Source organism: Neopsephotus bourkii, unplaced genomic scaffold (assembly GCF_033783945.1).
Source record: "Neopsephotus bourkii isolate Nb327-2 ecotype Australia unplaced genomic scaffold, CSIRO-AGI_Nbou_v1 NB_1765, whole genome shotgun sequence".
Lineage (NCBI taxonomy): Eukaryota > Metazoa > Chordata > Aves > Psittaciformes > Psittacidae > Neopsephotus > Neopsephotus bourkii.
The window spans coordinates 2,207,457-2,227,388 of record NW_026902239.1 but is presented as its reverse complement, the minus strand read 5'-3'; the positions used below and the strand labels follow the sequence as shown (position 1 = coordinate 2,227,388).

The following is a 19,932-nucleotide window of genomic DNA, read 5'->3' as shown; positions in this document are numbered from 1 at the left end:
GTGGAAGGAACAGTGTGTCTCTGTTGTCCTGGCTCCATTTTCTATTGAATATGTGCTACATCAAACCTGGTAATTCTGTAAGTGATTTGGGTAATTTAGATAGTATTTGGTAATAGCTTTCAGTGACACCTTAGGGCTGGATCTGTATGATTTCTGTTTTGGCAGAGCTATGTAAGGAGTTACATCAATACAATGCCTTTTGGGAGCAACAGTATGCTTTTTTCCTATCATAGTTCAATCTTCCCTGCAGATGGATGTAAATTACCTCATATTATCAGGTCAGTGCTAGGGTATGATTGCACCAGTTGTCTCAGTTGATGAAATGCAACAATCTCTCTGTGCAGAAAAGACCTATATCCTTTTTTTTTTTAATTTATTTATTTATTTATTAGTGAGTGTTCTTTACCTCTTTAATTAACCCTCTTTTGAAATGCTTTGATTTTTGTCTGAATTATCTAGCAGATCTAAAGACCTCTCTTTAGAGTCATCTGCATCTAGTTTGTGTTTTGAGTATGCCAGTATAGGTAGGTCTTGTTGGGGTGTTCGGTATACTCACAGGAAGAGGTGCACGCAGATCCACAGCAGAAGTTCCATCTGTCTTGAGATTCCATCATAGAGTCCAAAATATTAAGGGCCTCACAGAGCTTTCAGTAGAAGTGGCAGGATTACCACATGCAATTAAAAACCCACAAACAATGTGTTAAAAAGGCACTTTTCAGAAAGAAAGATAAGTGATATCACTTCCAACTGAAGGAGGTACTCAGATTCAGTATCAGAAGGAGAGGTACGCTTAAGAGGTAAGCCCTCTCACAGCCCTTGCATGATGACAGCACAGCAGCAGATGTTAGCCAGGGAGGTGGATGAAATACCATGGAAGATGGAATAGGATCTTGCTTGGCAACTAATGAGCTGGTGCTGTGCTAAGGCTAAAACAATCGGGTATGATCATGAGAGGACAATTCAGAAAACCACTCAGATTCTCAGGAGCAGTATGGAGCAGGTGGGGGGAAGAAGTCAGAAGAGCCCAGTCTGGACTGCACGTTACTTCTTTTAAGGAATAACTTTACTGAAGGCTGAGACTTTGTTCATCATAAGCAATAAGCATTAGGAGGGCAGACAAGAAGGGAGATTGTGCAGATGGAAAGAGCATTTATACCTTGAGCTCTGACACTGTGTAGTAGGAAACTGAGACCAAATGATGACTGCCAAAGCCATTGAGATGAATGTGTTATTAATTGTCTTCATAAATATATTGTTGGCTTATTATTACACTTTCCAAAAATGTAAGCCGGATTCCTTCTCTTCTTCAAATTTTCTTTATTTAGATGCTGGTATCACTTTCAGAGAAAGGAAATACAGCAGCTGTATGTAGTCTGTTTCCATCTATTGCTGCTGTGATTGAATTAATTGTGGTCTATTCTCTTTTCTTTACTAGAAAATTTTACTAGAAAGAGTAGAAGTGGATGACAAACTAACAAATATTATTAATGTTCATTGCAGCCATTACAGAAAGGTTTCCTTTCACTCATTTGACAGCCATTTGAGGAAAGCGTACTCACTTTATTTCTGTGCATACAGCATAAACCACCCTCAACTACTGAAAGGGTCACCTGAAGAAATACTGACAGTCGTTTGACTATCAACTAAGCTGACATGCAAAATGGTAAATTATTTTAGAATATCTTCTTGTGGAGTTAAAGGAACTCTGTGACATCAGGAACAAACCATTGGAGTTTACCTCAGTCTTCCCTTGTAGCTGCACAACATTGTACTCTGCATTTTTCTCAGTATGGTTGTGTATTATGTAATAACGGTGTACACCTAAAACTTGTGAATCATTTTTTACAGTCACTCTGATTAGATTAAATCTAAACTAAGTGCTTGCAAAAAACGTATCTGAAAGATTATAACTGGGTGTGCAAAGAGTTATATCAAGTTCTGTAGTAATGACTTTATTCCTTTCACATCTCACCATCTTTTAAAAAGTGCCATAACAGTTAAAAAGGCTTCCTGTTATTTTCAGAAATAGCCAGTAAACATGATATTGCCTACTGCATAATAGGAATCTGTTTATTTATATATAAATATATGTAAATGTAATTGGCTTTTCATGAAAATAAGTCTCAGTTTGCAGGGAAACTGAACATATTTATCAATGACAATCACACAGTTAACAAAATCAACAGTGAGTTAGCCCCACCTGGAATTTCTATTTAATAGTGTTAGTTAAGGTCACAGTAGTACCCAAAGCTTTTTGAAAAACACTTAGACTTACTTTGAAATAAGGAGGAACATTCTTGCATGTGAGAAGTAGCTACAGCCTGCCATAACACAGTAATAGTAGAGGGAGAGCTAGGGTAACAGAGAATAAATTATTTACAATGGCTTATAAATACCAGAAAGGGACTCCAAAACTGTCGCAGAGAAAACTGTGTCAATATAATTTTATTTATTGCCAATTAACAAACTTCCAATAATTGATTTAGAAAAAGAAAACATACACAATAGAACACCTTTCCACCCCTTTTCCTAGGCACAGCTTCAATCAAATATCAGCCATAGAATCATAGAATAGTTAGGGTTGGAAAGGACCTTAAGGTCTTCTAGTTCCAACCCCCCTACGACACCTCCCACTAAACTGTGTTACCCAAGGCTCTGTCTAACCTGACCTTGAACACTGCCAGGGATGGAGCATTCACAACCTCCCTGGGCAACCCATTCCAGTGCCTCACCACCCTAACAGGAAAGAATTTCTTCCTTATATCCAATCTAAACTTCCCCTGTTTAAGTTTTAACCCATTACCCCTTGTCCTATCACTATAGTCCCTAATGAAGAGTCCCTCCCCAGCATCCTTATAGCTCCCTTCAGATACTGGAAGGCTCCTATGAGGTCTCCACGCAGCCTTTTCTTCTCCAGGCTGAACAGCTCCAACTTTCTCAGCCTGTCTTCATATGGGAGGTGCTCCAGTCCCCTGATCATCCTCGTGGCCCTCCTCTGGACTTGTTCCAACAGTTCCATGTCCTTTTTATGCTGAGGATACCAGAACTGCACACAATACTCCAGGTGAGGTCTCACGAGAGCAGAGTAGAGGGGCAGGATCACCTCCTTCGACCTGCTGGTCACGCTCCTTTTGATGTAGCCCAGTATACGGTTGGCTTTCTGGGCTGCAAGCGCACACTGAAGCCGGCTCATGTTCATTTTCTCATCAACCAACACACCCAAGTCCTTCTCCACAGGGCTGCTCTGAATCTCTTCTCTGCCCAGCCTGTAGTTGTGTTTGGGATTGCTCCGACCCAGGTGTAGAACCTTGCACTTGGCATGGTTAAACTTCATGAGGTTGGCATCAGCCCACCTCACAAGCGTGCCCTCTGGATGGCATTCCTTCCCTCCAGCGTATCAACCGAACCACACAGCTTGGTGTCATTGGCAAATTTACTGAGGGCACACTCAATCCCACCATCCATGTCACTGACAAAGATGTTAAACAAGACCGGTCCCAACACCGATCCCTGAGGGACACCACTCGTAACTGGTCTCCAGCTGGACATTGAGCCACTGACCACAACTCTTTGTGTGGGGCCATCCAGCCAGTTCTTTATCCACCAAGTGGTCCATCCATCAAATTGATGTCTCTCCAATTTAGAGACAAGAATGTCGTGTGGGACAGTGTTGAACGCTTTGCACAAATCCAGGTAGATGATATCAACTGCTCTACTCCTGTCCATCAGTTCTGTAGCCCCCTCATAGAAGGCCACCAAATTGGTCAGGCAGGATTTCCCCTTGGTGAAGCCATGCTGGCTGTCACCAAGCACCTTGTTTTTCATGTGCCTTAGCATGCCTTCCAGGAGAATCTGCTCCAAGATTTTGCCAGGCACAGAGGTGAGACTGACTGGTCTGTAGTTCCCTGGGTCATCCATTTTCCCCTTCTTGAAAATGGGGTTATGTTTCCCTTTTCCAGTCATTGGGATCTTCACCTGACTGCCATGATTTCTCAAATATGATGACCAGCGGCTTCAGGGCCCGTGGATGGATTTCATCAGGTCCCATGGATTTGTGTATGTTCAGGTTTTTAAGATGGTCTCAAACCAGATCCTCTCCTACAGTGGGCCCAAGGTCTTCATTCTCACAGTCTCTGCATCTGCCTTCCAAGACCTGGGTGGTGTGGTCAGAGCCTTTGCCAGTGAAAATCGAGGCAAAGAAGTCATTCAGAACCTCAGCCTTCTCCAAATCCAGGGTAGCTAGTTCTCCTGATAGCTTCCAGGGGGGGGCCTATGTTGTCCCTACTCTGTCTTTTATTCGCTATGTACCGACAGAATCCCTTCCTGTTATCTTTAACATCCCTAGCCAAATTTAATTCTAACTGGGGCTTAGCTTTCCTAAACTGGTCCCTAGCTTCCCAGACAACATCCCTGTACTCTTCCCAGGCCGCCTGTCCTGGCTTCCACCTTTTATAAGCCTCTTTTTTCCTTCGAATTTTCCTCAGGAGCTCCTTATCCATCCAAGGAGGTCTCCTGGCCCTCCTGCTGCACTTTCCTTCTAGTTGAAATGTAATACTCCTGAGCTTGTAGTAGGTGATACTTGAATATCAACCAACAGTGTTGGGCCCCCCTGCCCTCTAGGTCTATATCTCATGGAATCTTACTAAGCAGGTTCCTGAAGAGGCCAAAGTCTGCTCTCTTGAAGTCAGGGGCAGTGAGCTTGCTGAATGCTCTTCTTGCTGTCCTGAGGATCTCGAACTTGACCGTCTCATGATCACTGCATCCAAGACTGCCCTGGAGCATCACATTTCCAACGAGCCCTTCCCTGTTGGTGAGCACGAGGTCAAGCATGGCACCTCTCCTTGTCAGCTCCTCTATTACTTGCAGAAGGAAGTTGTCTTCCACACAATTGAGTCCTCCACTCTTCCTTGTCTCAACTCCCCTCATAGTCATCACCTATTACACTGGGACTCTCTCAGTACCTTTGCACAGGACACTGCTTTGCGACTGGCACTGGTGGATAATGGTTACTTTCTGACACTCATTGCTTACTGTTTTTCCTCTACTGCTCTTCTCTTTTTTCTCCTTAACCTCTACAGCAGTGTGTGTCATTCATAGGCTGCAGTCTGTCTGGGGTGTCCGTGTGCCATGGCATGAGTCTCTCATAGTTGCTCAAAGCCACAATGCCTTCATTGCGGAGCACCTCCTTCCAAGAGTGCGTATCCAGACACAGCCTAGGCAATGTCCACTTTCTTCCTCTGTTCCTCCTGCCCCTAGCAGCTACTGCTCTTAAATGTCTGAGCACAGGTGATGGGTGCTCCTGCGCAGTGGTGTGCAATAGGTTACCCACACAGATTTCAGAGCCAGTATGGTGTTTTGCCCACCTGATGCCATTTGTCCCCACATCATGCCAGTTATACTCAATACATTATCCATCATGATTTTGAACATACTGTACCCCTTCTATAGAGAAGTAATATGAAATATCATAATTAATAGGCCTGTGAGTTACAGAAGAATATATTGTACTTGATTGGATGATTCTGAAGAGTTGTTGAGATAGGAAGGAGAGCATGATGAATACTCAGCGAAGTATGGGATTAATCTCATTTGACAATTGTCAAGTTCTTTAGGCACCCACAGTAAGCTGATTGTCTTCACTCCTTGGCTTGCTTCAGCAACCAAGATTTTACATGTGATTATAAGTGTCCAAAAGACATGGCATGGCTCTTCTACATCTGTTTTTCCTAATGAATGAGATAGGATAGGTGTCTATGTTGGATTGTACACCTGTCTTCTAGATAGCTTCATTTTTATCTGCTCAGTGAATCTCACTCTGTAGTCTCAGTTATCAATTATAAAATGAATTACAAAATCCACACTGCTTCCACAGACCAAATAACCATTAACATTATGGGAAAATTTATATTTTAATGGCACAAAACTTTTCTCTTGGTGTTAGCTTATTTGGTTTTCTTCTGTGTTTCTGTTGAGAATAGCCCCAGAGCTATTTTCAGTTTTACATCCATGAATATTTCCATAATGGCTCAGACATCTTCCCTACTTCTACAGAGGTTAATTCAGTCTTCTCTAAGAACAGCCCACAAATTAGTTAAATTCTGCTTAGTTACCTTTCTTTCATCTTTCTGGTTCCAGCTTGTCTGTCTCTTAACAGGTCTAATTCCAGAGTCTGAAGATGGCAGGCAGGCTGGGATTGAGGGAATGTGAAGAAAAAGAGATGTAGGTAAAAAGCTGTGGTCTGAAAAAGTAACAGCACAGGACCTTATTTGCTTTATGAGTACAACAGGGAGGAAAACAGACTGGAAAGAGTATTCAAGGTTGGTGTCCTCTTGTATTGCTCTGAGCACCTTAGGGAACAGTGCTGTTAACTGGGATGTGGAGGCTGTAGGGCTGGGGTCTTCACAGCACAGTGAGGGTCAGGAGAGGAAGAGACTTTTGTGAAGTGGAAGACAGTATGTGGTTTGGAGGGAAGACTATACTCTAGGTACCAAAAGTTTTCCCAGGTGGCTGTTTTCCAGTGTTAGGGTATCAACACCATGGAGAGCCAGTTCAGCATCCTTAAAAGCAGAAGGCGATTTTGAAAGCTTAGTGCATCATGGCTGTGAGATGAATGACTAAAAGATTGCATTTGCCATGGTTTAAGCAGCTTGAAATACAAGCAGAAATACATGGATAAACCTTCAGATAAAGAAACGTCAATTTTTGGTTACAATGTTACTCTCATTTGGATTCTGAATCTTAACTGTTGTCTTGGGGATTGTAATCACTGGGCCCTGCAAGACTTGTTTTCTTGCATCAGTAATTTAAACAAGTAATTCTAGCATAAGATAGTTCCAAAATAATAAATTAGAATATATTTTCATATATAGAGACACAAGTGGGTTCTTAGCCCCCTTTATTAATGTAATATTTTACTTGAGCAATACACATATTAGCAAGCAAATTGGTTTTCCGTGTTATTTTCTGAAGAGGGCTTTCTTTTTCAGCATGCATCTACAAGTTCTCAGTTTCTTTCAGTCCCCATGCAGATAATAAATTAATTGTTATTAATCAACATCTATATATGTGTGTGTAAGCATATAGGATATATATGAATATATTTTGACGATGACACACAACATTTTCTCTAAAGAGGTAGTCTTTTGTACTAACTGCTCACACTGCCCTGCTGTTTCTTTTACAAAGCAAGTAAAAAAGACATGGTGGGTTGCCAAGAAACTGTTACCTCAAGGCAAAATAAAACCTCAGGCATTTTGAACTACAGTGCATTTACAGGAAAAACCTTTTCCATACTAAAAGAGACCCAAATAAGAGGACCTACAATCTCAACAAGGCTTATTCTTATACCTGTTTCATCAGCTAACAAAAGTAGGATATGAAGTATTGCATCCAACTTGCCTGAAACAACATTTGCATCATTAACTAAAACTGCACTGAATTTGGCTGTATGATTTAGCAGTCTAATTATCAAGGTGACTTTTTAAGGCATGCCATGGTGAGGCAACCCTAGCTGTTTTCCTGCTAAGTTTGGGCTTCAGGGTGTGGTGAATGAGTTACAGTCAAGGGATTTTTTTAATTGTGCTTCCCAACTGCTTTTATGCAATTCCCATTTAAAAAAAAAAAAAAAAAAAAAAAAAAAAAAAGTTAGTGGAAAGCTTAACTTTGTATTTTCTGAAGAAAAAAGCCTCAAGGGCCACATTTTTTTTTCCAGAAGTTTAAACAATAATGTGTAAATTGCATGTATTTGCACTCCTGACACTGGGAAAGATAAATGTGCTTTCTGGCTCAGACTACGACAAATGCTTTCCTCTGTGCTGGAAGTTCACAGTCTTTATGAACTGGCTTCCCTACACCAGCATTTGTTCAAACCTGGTTTTCTGGTAAAACATCTATTTGTTATATCTTAAAAACACCAGTGTGCCACAGTGAACTTAGTACAGTGCTCCCATTTGTTGCTTCTGTCTGCATGTCTGCTTGAGCAGAAAGTGCTTGAAGCCAGAAATAATGATTAATCCATTGATGATCTAAGGAATACAATGTTTAAGCACTTGCAGTGCCTTTAATATATGTCCATCTTTTAATATATGTCCATCTTATGAAAATAAATCAATGTATTTAATTCTAGTCTAGTATATAAATTATTTATTGTCAAGGTGTTTTCCTTTGTAATAATTTTTAAATCTAGTGTAATTCAGAAGGCATTTAGCACTTAACTAATTTACAAATATGAAAGCCAATGAAAAATTAAGAGAAATGCTGCTCAATATAAATGGGAATTTATGTTATGTCCCCACACAAAAATCAGCTTTTAGAAGGATGTCCTACTATAATCTCAGTAGAAAGAGGTAAATAAAAGGGATATTCGTTGGCTCTTAATAGTCCCAAATTTGTTAAAATAAAGGGGTAATGTATGTGTTGTATCAAAGAAGTTATCCCAGAATCAATCGCCGGGCTATTTTCAAACAAGTATGAAATACATGCTAACAGGGAATGGAATTCTCTAATGTACATTCTGATATTTAACTTAAAACCTTGAATTGCCCATGGGTTCCAACACCATTGACTGTTTTCCTAGATCATACCTTCCTGCATTTTGTTTGCCATCACTGTTAGTAAAGACTATTTAAAACACATTCGTATCTCATGAATGGACTCACATTCTATTGAAGATTTGAGAGCAAAAGAAAAGTGCAGTCTTTTCTCCTGTTTCTTTCCTCCCTTTTTTTTTTTTTGGATGGGGAATAATTAGAGCTAGAAAACAAAGGCTAGAAAGTCACATCTCTTCCAGGAACGAAGCATTCTGAAATTCCCTGTTTCTCTTTCTGTGTTTATCTGGCAGAGCCCCAGATTCTGTCACCAGTAGTTAGCCCATGCAGGTCCTTACTCACAGCTTAATCCAGAGCCTGTTGAAGTCAGTGGGAACCTTTCCCTTGACCTCAGGAGGAATCGGCTTTTCTTGTGTAAGCAGAGCAGTTTCAAATTATTTCCACTGCTGATTGCAGTTTAAGTACTAGTTGAAATCATAAACCTGTCCTGAGATCCAGCACTACAGCTAAGTTGATGATGTCTTAAATTACTATTATACTCTTTTAGATGGATTTAAAGAAGCTTAGTTAGTAACAGCTGCCAGAAAAACAACAGATAAATTACTTTTTTCTTCTCTATTGAGAGTAAAGAAATTAAGAACTGTACAACTGCTTCTAAAGACTATGTCATTAATAACCATCACTAGAGACAACATAATGATTCTTCTTGTCTTTTGAAATGTTAATGTCAATAATGCAGTGTAATTTAATCATTATAACTCAGGAAAAAGGTTAGGTTTTGTCCAGATATTGTTTTTAATGTAGAGGAAGTTCTTCTGATATAAGATAAAGGGACAAAAGTTGGAGAGCAACTTAATAGATGCTGTTCTTACTGACTTCAGTAGGAATTTGAAGATTTCTGAAGCTAAGAAAATTCAGATTTAAATCTGGAAAATTCAAATTTAAATCTTACTGACTATTGAACCAAGCAGTATTGGGAGTCATTCCAGGTGGACTAGAGCAAACTCAGTTCCATTTTCCTCATTACCTTAATGGATGTCTGCATTCAAGTTCATAAAAAAAGGAATGGAAATCGAAGAAGAATGTAATGATTGTAAATTCATGGGGTTTGATGATTTCGATTGTTCATCCTTATTTAGTATGGTGGACATTACACACACGTACTCACATAGGTGTGGCACCTCAAAACAGTGCTCTGAAAAGTGTATTTCCAGTTAAATTGTTAAAATGTTTACAAAAATACTTGCTTGCAGTGTATGAACTCCAAGTCTGATTTAGCATCATCTTTTCCACACCCATTTCTTTTGATCTAATAATTTTAATTTTAATAAATGTAATGCTTATTTAATATTTTCAAAGTTTTCCTTGTGTATCTTCTTATACCTTCTTCCGTTCCTTCCTCTTCTCACTATAATGACGTCTCTTGCCATTTTTCACTCTGTAGCAGTATTTACATTTCTCTTTATTACGTGGTCCTGTCTCTACCTCTTCAACACCTCTTTGGCTTATCTATCCAGACTTTTTCCACCACTTCTACAATTTTCCCAGCATCTTCCTTCTAAAATTCCCAACTACTGAGATTTTCTCTCTCCTTAATCACCCCACTGATGTCTGTCTTCTGCCTCATATACTCATCCTTCTTCCTCAGTAGTGGTTAGGGTTTTGCACTCCTTTTTTTACCTGTCCCTTACATGCTGAGATGATGTGTGAAACTCCAGTTGCCTATTATTGAGTAAGGAGAAGGTGGAGGAGGAGTGCTGCATGCCTGTGGGGCAGAAAGATGACTAGGAAGCCATTGTTGTGGTCTTTGGACATGGTGCTGTTTCTTATTTCATCGTCCTTCAAAAAAAAACAAACATGAGGCAATAAGGGCAGAGACAAGATGGGGAGGAAGCATGTTTTGCAAGAAGAGAGAAAGGGCAGTACCCATAGGAACACCCACTCTGAATATATAAATGCAGCCCTTTATAGTAGGATCATTTAATGATACAGAAAATACCTCTACTAATAGGTTCATATTTCTTGCAATATACTTTAAATGGGACTCTAGTGCTGCAGGTTACTTTCTCATAGGAGGAGTTTGGGGTAGACATTGTGCCTTCCCAAGTCATTCAGCTAATATGTCTTGTCCATAACTTGAATGGAATATACCTACAGTAAGTGAGAGGTCGGCATTCACTGCAGCTCCATTGATTTCTCCACTGAGACTTCAAATAAAGATTCCCAAGCATATGTTTAGAGTTATGATGTGATGATGGTAAAACCATGTCATTGAGAACTGGACTCCAGTAACTTAGGACATGAAAGAACCTGTGTGTTAGATCATTGCTTTAGGGACATATTTGAGCTGCTGAGTCAGTAACTTGAACTGGTCCCTCAAATACTTCCAGTTTAATAAATTACTAACAATATTAACATTGTGAAATTAATAAGCAGCACTAACATTCAACTGTCTAAATTTCCTTTTCTATTTGAAAAAATAAATAAGTATGTTCAGGATAGATTAGACAAAGTTTAGCTGCAGGAAGACGTTTCAACATCATAATGAAAATGGTGAACTTCAAAGGAATTACTGTATATTTTTAATTAATCTTTGTGGATTATCAAAAAATAATCATTAAACTAAGTTCAGATGTTTTCTTATAAGGGATTTATTTGGACTTTGTTCTTTAACCCTCTGAATTTCATAATTGCTCATTTCTGATGAAATTAATTTAAAACAGCAAAATATGAAAGTTAAATGGGAATGATATCCAAACATTGTTAAACTTTGGGAATCTTGAGTATTATACTTGTATCTGTATTTATATTATTTGAAATGGTTTCTTTCTGTCACTCTTTGTTGTAATAGATTTCACAGATTAAGAGTGTACATAAATGGTCAGTAATTAACATGGCTAATAGGAGTAGATTTTGATTATTTTTTTTTTACCTTAGGAGCACTGTATCCCTAATATATGCTATACTATAACACTTCAAGCATCTAAGTAGTAGCAGCTCTTGTGATTAGCTAGACTTTAAGGCTGAAATATGAAGCTAGCCATAGGAACACAGGAGCAGCTACAATTCCTGTGCTGTGGGATCTGTCCTCCCGTATCCTGGTTCACAGGCAAAGCTTGCTCCTTGTTTCAGTAAGTCATGGGTGATTTTTTTCTCACTGGCTGGAATTTGCTGTGGGTAAGCTACAGGGTCTTGCTGCAGACGTTTCACTGGGAACTGCTGTCCTGTGCCTTTTTAACCACAGTCCTGGGGAGAGGGCTGTGGTAAGAGGGGAATTATGCTGCCAGCTATATATGCACTTGAATTCCTCCTGGCAGTCAGGGCTGCAGTGGGCAGTATTTTTCTGTATATCCACTTAGAATGTAATGCTTAGGGAAGTAAAATACACAGTCTCCATGTCCTAACAAAAGAGTACAGGAGATACCTCTACTGAGGGTAGGACTGGTCCATATTTCCCAAACATAAATGGAAAATGTTCAAAAATAATGAAAGAAAAAAAAATAGAGGTAGGTTTGGGTGGTTTCTTTCTTTTTTAATTTTATTTTTTCTTTTTGTGTTTAACATAGAGGTTTTGACTGACTTTGTTCTGTAATACGGGTTGTTCTTTTTATGAAGTTTTGAAAATTTTAATACAATTCAGGGAAATGACTATATGAAGGTAAGAAAAGCTTGGAGTTCCTGGTTTGGGTTTATTTTTCTGCAAACATACATTAATCTCACTATTTTTCAAAATAAATGCAAAATACAGATTTTTTTAAATACTTTAAAAGCTGTTTAATGATTTCTCATTTAAGTAGGTATTAATATGGAGTTAAGTTGAATAACACTGAATTTAGAATCTTTAGCATCAAATATTTGGAAGGGGGGATGTGAGGGAAGAAGTGACAGGGATAGGAGGGGAAGCAGGGCAGGGAGGAAAGGAGGGTAGGAAAAAATTTATAATACTAAGAATGAAACGCCAAAGTTTCACATAGGGTTAAATGGAAAATATTTTCTCTTCTCCTTGCATAGTTTTCTGTGACTTGTCAAGCCCTGATTTCAAGTTAGGTAAGTAGACATTCCCTGTTTCTTTCCTCTTCTCCACAAAATTTTCCAGGTCATATTTAGTCATCATGAAGATATATGACCTCAACTGTTTTTCTAATGCACTCTCTCTCAAATTAAGGAATAAACATAGATAAAAGAGTCCAACACATGCCTTATAGAAGTAACACCAAAGAATTAAGTGATTTCAGTTCCTGAGGATGTTTTAGAATGGCTTATGCAGAAAATGCATAAACTTTCATAAAGAACCTAAAAGATTAAAAAAAAAAAAAGTGTGACTTGGACTATGACAAGTTATGATCACATCCTACATAGTCTCAGTTAGTGCTCTCTATTGGGAAATGCATGGGGCTGCACATTCATGTTGCAGTACAAGTATATGCAGTCTTGCTTCTATGATGAAAGTCACATCAGTGTTTAAAAATAAATAAAGAAATTAAAAAAAAAATGAAAGCATATGCATCTAGCCGAGCTTTCACACTGAATTAAGCATGTTCAGATGGTGAACTAGGTCTTCTATTACAATTCTGAATTAAAGCTGTCTATAAAGCTTTGGTGTCTGTTTCTTCACTGCTGACTGCTTTCCCTTGTTCTGCAGCTGGTCTGTGGAAAGTCACCACTGATACCTCTCCTAATCATCCACAATCACAAAAAGTTATTCCTGTTCCAGTATCATTCTCTTAATGGGGCTCTGCCTCTGCTTTTGGTTTTTCATGGCTTTATTTATTTATTTATTTATTTATTATATTCTGCCCATGAAAGCAAAAGAGAAGATACAAAGAAGAATCAGCCAGGAGGTCTGCAGAGGTGTGTATTCCTAAATCATCTTTTGGAAAAGTCCAGGTTTAGGTGAGGCAAATACACATTAATCTAGTGATTCCAAGCTCATTTTGGCTCAGCTGGTGGTATTTCTTTGAGTTAAAAAGAAAGTGTAAGGTGTTTCTTTTTTAGTTGCAGATCCTAACAAGGATGCTGTTTCAGTGTCTGGTCAAGCTAGAGTAAAATATGGCAGCTTAACTGGAGGTTCTGCTGTTAGATGATCCAGTTGCAAAAGGAGCTCACTGAGCTGGACATGGGTAGAAAGTAGCCATATAACAATATGTATTGTGACATAAGCTTTCATTTCTCACCACACTCTCCTCAAGGTCCTAACCCTATTCACTGCTGGAAGTCTAAATATATTCCTGCAAGAATCAGGATTAGTTGTACAATTTGAGATGCTGCTTCAGTGTGAGCAATGCCTACAACCAGTGATAAAGGGGGAAAAACACATGGGGAAGGAGCTGAAGGCAAATAAAAAATATTTTCAGGAAGCTGTGAAGAACTGGTTCCTACTGCTGCCACAGATCTTTTTATATTAAAAAAAAAAAAAATTATCACTAACTCCTGTATTTCAGCTTCCTTATTGGTTTTTACAATGAGGAAACCTGAGCTCAACAGGAATACATCTTAAAAACAGAGAAGTGTTATAAATATAACTCAAAAATCACAAAGGAAAATAGTATCCTAACAATTCCAGGCTGGACACTGAGCATGTGGGCACTTCTTGTAATTTTGTCCATAATGTCTCTGTCTGTAAGTTCCCTACTTGGAAAATAAGGGTAAGTCCACGTATTCACTGAAGGGTGCTATGATATGAAGCATTTAGATATTATGGTGAGGGTAATTTAAAAGGTACTTTGAAAAGTTCAGGTTTTGGATTTTTTTCTCAGATCACTTTTTAATGGAAAGCACTTTTTAAATTTTAATTAACTGTTCTTGTACTGGCTGGGGCCTTATAGTCTGAAGCATGAGTTTAATAGTCACTGTGAATTCACATCACAGTCTGTCCTATTTAGTCCAGTTTTCAAAGCATTCCTAATCATTTGGTTTGGGGAGCTGAAGGCTGCCAGACTAGATGTTACCTGTATCACTCCATTATGTGCTTCAGGCTCAAGAACCTGTTGTATTTCTTGCTTGTCTTGTGGAACAGAGTATAGGCCTGCATAATTTATAATAACGCATATGCATAGGAAATGGAATTTAACCTAAAAAAGCAGGTCAAATCTTTACATAGCTTTGAACCAATGTTCTTTTTTGCATATTTTAATGGAAAGTAGAATTGCAATAACTTTTCCTCATACTTTCAAAAGAATACAGTGCTGGCTTAAAACACCACTGTGTAACTCCTGTGGTTTCAGCCTGAATACAGTGAAAAGTCTTAGAAGAGCAGCTGATAGCTAGTTAACCTGAAGCATGGCACTCTCATTTTTTTTTCTTTCACTCTCTTTAAAGCCAGAAAGGGTTTATACATCAGTACATTTACTGCTTTCACCCTACACCTGCAGCTCTGGTCCTTCAACACTTCTTTGACTGAATGTTGCACTTGTTTTTAGCATCTAGTTTCCATTCTGCTGAAGTGTATTATTTTTTGATTGCATGTGAAAAAGCTAATTGATTATGATTAATGTGCAATGATTTCCACTTCTGTGTGATCCTGTGATTTTGTTACCACTTGTGTGGTTTTTACAAAGAATGATGAATGAACTTCATAATATTCACTTTGGTTCCAGTTCTGATAAGCATCCAAATATTTTGATGCTTACTCAAAACTTATCCGAAGTTTCCTAAGCTCTTGAGTCTGCGAAACTAGTCTGAACACTTCGACAGAGAAGGGCTTTCCTCATGAGGTTTCCAGTTGTTCCACTAGTGGAACCTGATGGAAATACCATGAGGTCAGCTTTTCTTCCAGTTGTTCCAAATCTTTAACATCTGGACAGAAAACGGAAGTGAGAAATCCTGCCCAGAAATTGTATTATAGGAAAAATTTGGTTCTAAAAATAGGTGAAGAATGACTGTTTTTTTGACTCCTCCAAACTGGTTAGTCCATGACTGAAAACAATCAAGAATCCAGAATGAGAGATGAATCAGGTAACTGATACCTGAAACTACAGCCTACTCAACTGAAACCTTGGGAAGGCCCTATCAGCGTACCTTCTTTAAATAACTCTGATTTCATAGTCAGTGTTTTGAGAAGGTGGGGGAGTTTAGCTGGTGTTGAACTTAGCATTGAAATGACTTCCAGTCACAAAGACATATTTTTAGACAAGACAATTGGATAGTTCAATGTGTTCTACCCTGTTGGTTGGTATCTAATGAGTTCAAAGTATACTTTGCAGAAATGAATGAACTCTGATGAAGTCTCTATTTTCACCACCTGTGACCTTCTGTATACTGTGGTTCTTCCCCATTCTTCATATCACACCAAGAATGATTAGCTCTCACTGCATATCCTCTGATTTTACAAGCTCTTGCTTACCAGGTTTATCTTCCTGTTCAAATACCAGACACTAGCTTAGATCAGCCTGCTGATATTAACATCATCCTGCAGGTTCTTTATGGCAAGAGAATGCATCACCATGTAATATGAGCACTGCTCCCAGCTCCATTCATCTGAAGCTGGGAAAAAGTTCTGAGGTTCCTCTTCCCCTTGAGAGAAATCAAAGTTCAGGAAGCCTTTAGAGATGGTAAGCAAGGACCTCCAGCATCCTCCCAACCCCAGAGATCAGAAATGTGTGCAAGAATGCTGAGTGGCAGTGTGCTCCAGCAGGCTAAGGTTTAGGACCCCTGGAATGCTTGATCAAGAGAGTAAGGAGTTGGAATGGGCTCAAAAAAATTACAGTGATTAAAAACTTGAAATGTTTTGTGAGAACCATCCAAATTAGCTTTCTGCCCAGTCTGCTTTTCTTATGAAGAGCAGTGTGTGCAGGCACTGTATATGAAATGCTGTCAGCACTTCATCAAAGACGTTTCATCTGGCTCAAAGCACAGCATTTTAGCTGTTGGTAACCTCCCTGACAGGAAATATTTCATAACCTAAGATTTATGCACATGAAAGCACACAGAGAAAGCACCAATGAGGCAAACATCAAGGTGGGTTAGCTCCTGAACTTCTGCACATACGTTGTAGAAATGTATTAGAGTTACAACTCACTTCATGCTTGTTTTCAGGAGACAAAACAATAAATTCAAGAACATATAAGTCAGTGCAATCGTTCATAGGTGGATCCCCAATTACTAACTTTAGTCAATACGGTCCTTCCAATGCCCTTGCCTCCCAGGTGTCTGGGACCCCATGCTTGCTCGATATATTTGATCAGACATAGAAACTGCATGCCATTTCCCTCTATCTAGTGGATCAGCAGCCTCAAAGAAACATTCACTCACCCAGCATTCAGCCATCCCTGCCAAGGTTGTACATGAAAACACTGCATTAAGGACCACAGTGAAAACTGACTTGCTGCCTCTTCAGTCTATTACTAATGGGAACCAGTACTGTCTGGATGGCATCTCAAACCTGAAGGGAAAACACGTCTCCAGAGAAAAAAAGAACTGAACAAAGAAAAAGATTTTCCTGATCCAGTTCTCACCTCATCTACACCTAAAAACAGAAAAGTAAGGCTTTGAATCTCTCAAATAAGGAAAAAGTAAGGAAAGAGGAGTTGTTTAGGGACTTCCTGGCAGAGTTAGTTGAAAAGCCAGGAAGTTCAGGCAGATTGTCCTCTGGACTGTGAGAAATGACTTCTGCTGTGATCCAGAATGGGGCAAACAAAGCTGACTGGGGCTGAAGTCTGGGTGCTAAGACTTTATAAGAAGACCCTCAAAAAGGAAGAGCTGCAGGACTATAAAGATTGCTATAAGAAAAAGCATAGTGAAACAGACTCCTCGCCTGCTCTATCTCAACAGCCTAAAGTAATCTTGAATTACAAGAATTGAGAGCAGCAGTTCATATCAATGCTGCTACTTCACCTTTTAGATCAACGCCCAGACTTTGATCCTCAAAACCAGCTTCTGGGAGCTCACCTTTGAACTTGCAGACTCAGCTGGTGGTATCTATCAAGTTTTCTGCAAGATAGGAAAACAACCAGGCAGAAAGCCAGGAATGGTGGTAGACTGCAAAGCCAACTTTTTTTTTTCCTTGGACTTTTTGAGAAGGCATCTGATCTTGATTTTCTTCACAAGTTTATAGCACTGCACTATTTATTTTAAGCTTCCTTTTTATTGTTGTGCATCAAGCGTTTTCTCTTTTGCACTATTACAGGCAATGCAGTTTCATCATTTGCACTGCTTTGGAAAATAAACACAGGTTTTCCTCAATGAAATTGTTATAATAAGGAGGAAAGTTTCAGAACAAAAGTTCCAAGAAAAATCATGTATGAATTATCCAGACATAAAATATGATAGTTCATGTTATCAATTCATGAAACATTCTTCAGCATTCTTATAAAATATTTCAGGAGGTTGTGCAACGTTTCAAAACATGAAGAAACTGACCTAACCCATAAGTTTAAAACATTATATAAACAAAGCCATAAAAATAAGGGCCTACAAAACTCATAAAAATATTTCACTAATCATCTCAGAATATTCATGAAACACTCTGGAATATTCCTAGAATATGCTACCCCTCTACCTAACAACATTCAGACACCATTGCTTGTAGTATAATAAAAAGAAGTGCAAAGCAACATTGGCATTACAGACACAGTAATTAAAAAAATGAAAAGATCCTCTCATCCTTCTGTTGGTATCGCTCACTAGATGTCCACATAAAGAACCTCTCACTGGTTGATTATAGCTCTGTTTCCCAGACTTTGGGAACTTTTTTCCTCTTACTCAAATCATGGCCTGCAATGTTAACCTGAGTGAGGTTTTGTAAGGTAGCCTGCAGTCTTTCTGGACGGACACCTTAAAATCACTGTAATTTATACAAACTCTCACTTTTGCTAAGCAGCAGCCAGAAAAGTAGTCCCCCTCGACAACCCCATGCAAAGTTGTTTCACTGTTTATTAAAGGCAGATGTGGCACAGCAAACTGCTGTCAGATAATGATGGGCATTTTCTCATGAGCAGTTAGGCTGCTCTTCCCTACTCTGCAGCCCTGAGACAGCCTCCAGCAACATGCTACTTCATTATCCAGAAAATCTGCACTGCACATTATTCCTACTGGACAACACAGGGAGTGTTTTTCTTGAGAATCAAGGAGCAGCAGCACTCCTGCTGTGAAGGAGAAAGCAGACTGATGATTGAGAAAGTATATGACAGCAAATTCAGAACAGGAGAATTAATCACAAAACAGAAACTTCCATGACTTCTTTTTTTCCTTTCTTTCTCCTCTTTTTCTTTTTTTTTTTTTTTTTTTTTGCAGTCACCTCTACCTTCCAAGTAAGGAAGGAAGATGCAAGTTTCCAACATAGTCAGCAGAGATGCATTACACACATATCAATCAAGAATGTCTGCATGAACAGCAGACTGACCTCTTTCAGATGCTCTTGACTTTCTGTGTACATCACACACATACACAGTGGGCCCAATATGCCCAGGAGATACTGAGCTTAATCTTCAATTCATCTGCACATATATAGTGTGCCAATGCATTCTAGATGCACAAACATGCTGTGCATGCGAGATAACTGCAATCTATGTGTCTACAATAAACCCAGGTGGTGATAACTTGTTTATTGCTCAAGCACAAACTGACTGTACCTAGTAGAGTAAGTCTGACGTGCATTGATACATCGGACTCATTGGAAATGCTGTATAAAGTTGATCTACACAGACTTTATCCAAGAGGCTGCTGCAGAAAGCCTCGGGGCAGTTGACTACAGGTCTTGGGGCAAACCTGGTGTTTTACCCTTCCCCATGCCTCTGGCAGTCCCTTGGGCCTTTCCTGTGTGACCCCAGACCCATAAGCAGGGTGGAAAGGGGTGCAATACCTGCTCAGGATACAGAGCTGTTAACATGGAGGAAAAGCCAACCTGTGTACAAAGTCATCCTTCCTGCCTTTGGGTTGCAGCTTGAAGCTGGCCACTCAAAGCTCTGGTGAACACAGCCCCAGTGGCTCCTGTGCCTGGGTTCAGTGCCAGGAAGTTACAGTGAAAGAGAACCTACAGCTCACTGTTCTTAGACTGAAAATGAAAACTGACCAGAATGAGTATAAAGTTCATGAAAGATTTAGTGGTTTGTTTCTTTTTATTTTTAATAAGAACTCTTGTTTGCTTTTAACTGCCATTGCATGCTGATAAAGTCATTGTATAATTCCCTATGTCAAGCCTTCTCTTCCCCCATCCTTCCCAATCGTTCCAGCTCAGATCCAAGGAGTACCATGAAAATTTTGGACTTCTTTTGTGACCTTGTGTTGTGCTGTATCTCCCTTTCTATCATTCTAGTACCACACTCTACAGATTTTAATTGAAAAAAGCAACTCAGGATCATTAGCAAATGGTGCAAACTACCACCCTCCAAATTGCTATGCAGGCATGAAGTGTGGGCTGGAACTGTGTATGTGAGCACCGTACAGCCCT

The 19,932-nt window shown here is 39.2% G+C and overlaps 1 long non-coding RNA gene across 1 annotated transcript; it reads left to right on the top strand.

The window, feature by feature from the left end:
- Positions 1-13,058: 13,058 nt before the first annotated feature.
- On the top strand, positions 13,059-18,740 carry LOC133225702 (uncharacterized). Its single transcript, XR_009729243.1, has 3 exons — positions 13,059-14,191; positions 15,961-16,096; positions 18,482-18,740. It is a non-coding gene; the product is annotated as an uncharacterized LOC133225702 (long non-coding RNA).
- Positions 18,741-19,932: the final 1,192 nt, after the last annotated feature.